Genomic DNA, 6,000 nt, shown 5'->3' with positions numbered 1-6,000 from the left:
CATAAGTGATTTTAAAGTGCCAAGGTATTCCAAAACCTTTTGGAGTTGTTTTCTCGCTCTTAAGATATTATTTAAGTTGATTTTGCACTTTATCCCGATAATTTCCTAGCATTTCGCTCAATATTTTGGAAAATTTGTCTAAGTCCAGTCTAAATTGAAAGTTTTTAAGTGATTTTGAGTAGTTAAAATGATAAATTCCTAAGGGAAATCCATATTCCAAGGGTTAGAAGGTCAAATTCCATGCTAGAGGTGCTTTTCCCCTCATATTCCAGACTACCCACCCTTTTCCCCCACTCAAAATTCACACTACACATGGGTTTCCCCTAAAATCCATACTGACTATTATTTTCCACCACTGTTTATCTATACCTGGATCGATTTTCCCCTGGAAGTGCTAAAATTTGGCTGTGTCAGGATTTTTCCAGACTGCCATCGTTTTTCCACCAAGAGTGCGGACTGGAGTGCGAACAACATTAAGGATGATTCCATGTCTGGGTCGATTTTCCACCAGGATGTTTTGTGGCAAGTTAGTGCGGATTTTTGTGCAGACTCTCAGTCCATACCCAAGTCGATTTTCCACTGAGAGCATTTTGATGAGTTTTGAGTCCGGATTTCCATCCAGACTGAGGCTGATTTTCCACCAGGGAGCATTTTTGCAAGTAAAGTGAATTTGGAGTGTGGATTCCTTGTCCAGACTGCCATCGATTTTCCCTTGGAGTGTTTTGTATGCATTTTGGTGAATTTAAGCATCGATTTTTATCCAAGCTAGGATCGATTTTCCCTTATGGGGAAATTTTTGACATTTTAATGATTTTTAAAGGGATTTTTTAATCCCAACTAAAGTCGATTTTCCCCTGGAGGCTCAATTTGGACTTAAATTGAAATATTTAATAAGTGAGCCCCATTTAATTGTTTTTAAATGATGATTAATGATGATTTTTAATTTTTAAAAGCAAAAATTAAATAACTTGCAATAAGCATTTAATATATTAAACCTTCTAGAAGCAAGTTAGTTTTTACTAAACAAGTATATATGCAAGTGTTTTATCCCACATTGCTTGTGTGGTGAAAGTAAGAGGTAAAAGCAAGTATATGAGAGGAGTTTTCCAACATTATTTTATTATTAAATTTGCCAGGTGTCTCCATGAAAGACGATTTTTCTCTCTTATTGGCGAATTTTGGCAAAGTGCTAAAGTGAAGTGTTGGGTTGAGGATTCTTTCCTCCATTTTTTCCAGCTTGCAGTTCCATTCTCTTGCTGCCATTAAAGACCATTTCCAGATTTTCTATTTTTCCAAGTTTAAAGATTTTTCCTAACTTGGCAATTTTTGTTGAAAGGTAGGGATTTTGTGTTTGGGAAACTTGGCGATTTTCTCCTCCATTTTTTGCTTGCTGTTCGACCTCCATTGTTGCAGATCCAAGCTGCCATTGATGACATTTTTAGAATTTAAAAAATGGCGCTATAGTTGGAGAAAATTTTGATTTTGGTTTTGGATTGGTTTGGTGCCACATTTTGGTGATTTCCATGCATGCTTGGTGGCTGCCATCATTCCCAGCTTGCTGATTCGCTTTAGATCTGAGGTTTGTTTCAGATTTGACCTCCATTAATGACTACCCATTAATTTTCAAACTTTAATTTTTATTGCCTAGCCAATTCCAACTTAGGCGATTTGCATTTGGAGGTGTTTTATGGAGTTTTTAGTGCATTTTCAGACCATCTTATCGCTGTTGCAGGTATGAAAAATCCATTGTTAGGCGGTTGTCCTCAAAATTTTTTATTTCCAGCCACCTAACCTCTTAGGCGATTTTGCTTGAAGCTGATTCTTTAGCTATTTTCCATCATTTTCAGGGATTTTTAACTACTTTTTAAGGTGCTGGTAAGTCTGAAGTAATCAATTTTTAGACTTGTCCTTAGAAATTTATTTTTTACCAGCCACACTTACATTCCTGAATATGATTGTTTTCATTATTAAAACTGATTTTTATCCAGTTTATGCACATTTTTGAAAGATTACAACATGTTTTAAAAGTTTGATTTTCAGGTTGTCTTTAAATTTGTTGACCTCCATTGTTGACTGCGGAAGGTGTCTTCAGACATACCTTTGTGTGAAAACACAACCTTTCACACCTTTCCTTAGTCATCGTTGATCCGATATACTCCTTTGCATTTTAGCTTGCATATTTTCTAAGCATAAGGAGGTATTAGTGAATTTTAGAGAAGGTTTCCATGCCCTAGCGTTGTCACACTTTGAATTTAATTGTTAAAATCTACCAAGTGTATGGATTATTTTCTCGACCCCATGCTCTAATTAGCTAAAATCTTTAGAAAGTCAGGAACTTTATTAAGAGCATTATTTATTTTCCTAAGTCTAACTTTAAGCTTCGTACAGGTGTGATGTCGAAGTCTGGATATAAGGAGAGGAAAGAACTACTGAAGATGTTGGAGACCAAATTCTATCCAAAGCTTAAGATTTCATCCAGATAGAAGGAGATCACTGATACAAACATGCATTTCCTAGACTTCGACCAGATGCAACAACGGATGTTCGAAGTCAGAGATCAAGTTTCTTCCCTAGCATATGTGAACATTATGAAGTGGTATTTTCCATGCTGCCGAATTTCCACAGTCCATACAGTGCAGTGAGCTTATCTTGGAGTGTGCACGATGTTATAATCCGCTCACGCGAATGATCAAGACTCTTAAGGGCGTTGTCATTGTCTATCTTGCTGAGGATGCTATTGCTGAGGTGTTCGGAATTCCACGTAGAACATACATGAAGGATGTGACCAAGGATGAATATACAAAAATATACAAAAAGAAGATGGGTGTATGCAAAAATTTAATAAACAAAGTGTGGATGATTGAGCCTAGGTCTCGTCATTCCAAGACTCCCAAGACACTCATGTGCATAGATTTCAAGGAGTATAGTGAATTGATATTCTTACTCAACAGAGTGATGGGGTTGCTGCATGGAGCAATATTCGATGGATGGATGTTCTACTTCATCTAGGATTGTCTTAGAGGAACATTAGTAAATTGGTCTAAGATTATAAGTGACAATCGGGGCTTTCAGTTGAGGAATGTAGAGCGGTCCAAGTCATTTGCCATGACTTCTTACTTGGTATATCTGCTTGCACGGTTTGTTTCATATAGAGGATTAATATGCAAAGGTGAAGTCATGAATGGGCAAGGACAATTCAGGAGTCAATAGTGCAACCCCCAGTTGAGCATATATAGAATTGAAGACTATAAGAGAGTGAATGATGCATTCACTATGTACATCACATGGATGCTGCAAGGCGGAATCCACAAAAGATTGTCCAAGGAGGCAACATAGTTAATAGAGAAATATGGATCGTGGTATATTCAGTTTCCCACTTTCACATACCTTAGGATTCATGAGTTTCAATCCGAACCCTAGAGACTTCCTAGGTATCCGACTGACATAATGATCTTGTTGGAAGTGGTTAGACAACTTTTAGAGTTCAATGTCATTCAGAGAGAGAAGCATAGGACATGCATGACATTCCCTATTTCAGTTGGAAAGACGTCAGAGGTTTGCTAGTCTGCCATAGGCGCCCGCACTGCGATTGAAGAGCTTGCATTCTATCGATTCACTACATATAAGAAAAGAGAAAGATTTGATCCAGACAAGAAAGTTGGAAGGATTAGGGGAGAGAAGTTCATTCAAAAAGTTGACATAGAAGACTATTGGGCCAACCTGATGGATGAGAAAGCAGTGAAGAGAAGAATGTGGTCTAGAATGTCAGTGGATTTCATGAGGAAGTGTGAATTTTTCCTCATTCCTGATCAAGTGTTAGATGACAAAGATCATACACATCCACAATATGAGAGTGAAATGAAAAAGGCAATCCTATTGCCAAATTGGTTAGAGTCAGAAGAGATTGACCTGAATATATTGATGAGAGAGGTCTTGAGTTTTTCCCGTGCATGGGTGGATATACCTATGAATAAGTTAGTTGACAAGGGTGTTCCCTTCACTTATGAAAGGATGAAGCCGGAAGAGTCTACTTTCGAGGATGATCAGAGGACTGTCAGTGATGTCAAGATTCATGCAGACGAAGAGAGTCAAGCTCCCAAGAGAAGGAAGAACACGCCAGGAGAAGTCAAGGCCAGAGGGAAGAAGATCGAGGAGGTGAAGAAGAAACAAAAGACTATCATTCCTCCACCTATCATTCCTTCACCCCCTCTCAGTGTCTCATCAATCAAAGTGATTGAAGTAACAGAGCAGAACAAGGAGACTCAACAGTGTTCCAACACAGTGATACTACCAGAGAATATTCAGGAGTTCCATGCCACAACGACATCTGCACTTCTGAATGAGAATGATGATCAACCGGGATCCCCTACTGTCCTTTTGGAAGTTAGTTTGGGAAATGAGGTATATAATTGGACTGGGAATAATCCTGATGATGATGATGATGTTATCTCGGCATTGAGTGGACTTGATCGAGAAATATGTCTCGATGATTGTATGGAGATGACCTCTATTCCTGATTGGCTGATGAGAAGTATGGAGAAAAGTAAACAAATGATAGAGGTACAGCCTATTGACGACATTGATGACTACCTAGCTAGGACTGCTAAGGAGAAAGAGCCCAAGAGAGCGGAGATTTTGTCACACATAGCTAGAGATGAGACATGAATGCGGATTGCGTAGATTGCTGTTCCTATTGCAGGCGTGACAAGGAACATTGCTACTTTTATGAATTTCCAGATCACTTTAGTTGCGCTTGGTTGTACATCCAAAAAGCAAGAATTTCAAGAGGTTGGTGGAAACCTCAAGGCAATCGATGCAAGGTTAGACAGAGAGATTGCAGAGAAAGAAAGGTACAGAGAAGAGAATATCAGACTTAGAGAGTATATTGTGGGGATAAGGCATGAAAATCCCACCCTTATTTCTCCTATTGCAGTTGACCATGGAATGCATTCACATTATGAGGCAACCAGAGGTACACTCTCGGAGGTGGAAAAGTGGATTGAGAATACAAGAAAGCAGACAGATGATTTCCTTACTCTTGTCCATGCATATGATAGGACAACGAGGCTCACATTCAGAATCCAGTATTTGGAGGGAGTTTGGGAAGAATTCCGGCCTATTCAAGAGAAGACTATTCCACGCCTCCAGGCTTTGAAGAATATTCCTAATTCCACCTTGGTCAGCGAGAACATTGCGCACAGTGGAGACAACTACGATTTCTATGGCTGATATTGTTCATTAGCCGTGAAGAAATCAACTTATGAGAACACCCAATCGAGTTGTATGGAGATGGAGGGATTGTTTCAGGACATTTAGATGAAGATCCTTGCCTCGATTGCGGATTTATTGGGTGTTGATGTTAGTGATGCTAGTGGTTTACACTTAGCCGAATTAAGAGACAAGATGAAATTTATGTATTTTTGCCAGTTGGACTCTTTGAAGAAGAGTTAGATAGATGACTTGGTCTCTTTGTTGATTCATGTTCATAGTTTGCAGAAGCTCATGGCAGAATGGGAGAACACTTTGGATGCTTGCTTGGATTCACTGGACACGATTGATTTACAACATGATACCTTGCCTAGCATTTCCATTGAGGAGTTAGATTCAGTATTGGCTAGATTCTTGGAGTATGCTAGGAGAGAGATAGATGTAGGGATGAATCTTCTAGAAGATTCCTTATTTGATGACTAGGTATCTTTTCATTGGGCCATATGTTGGTGGCGCCATTTTTGATGTAAACCCTAATTAGGGCAATTTTAGGGTTTTGTTGGCATGATTTCAGCCGTTGATCTTGTATTAATCTTAGCCATCCATTTTGTAAGAGACTATATATGCTTCCTTGTCTCTCATTTGTAAGAGAGAGTTTTTGTAGAATTGTTGGTATATGCTGCAACTATTTGAATCATAATCATTGTTCAATTATTGGTGATTTTGCTTTTCAAGTGTTGTATTTGCATTCATGGTTCTCAATTCCTCCAAGTTAGATTAGAATTTATTTCC

Source organism: Cryptomeria japonica, chromosome 7 (genome assembly GCF_030272615.1).
Source record: "Cryptomeria japonica chromosome 7, Sugi_1.0, whole genome shotgun sequence".
Classification (NCBI taxonomy): domain Eukaryota; kingdom Viridiplantae; phylum Streptophyta; class Pinopsida; order Cupressales; family Cupressaceae; genus Cryptomeria; species Cryptomeria japonica.
Note: the sequence above shows the minus strand (reverse complement) of the source record.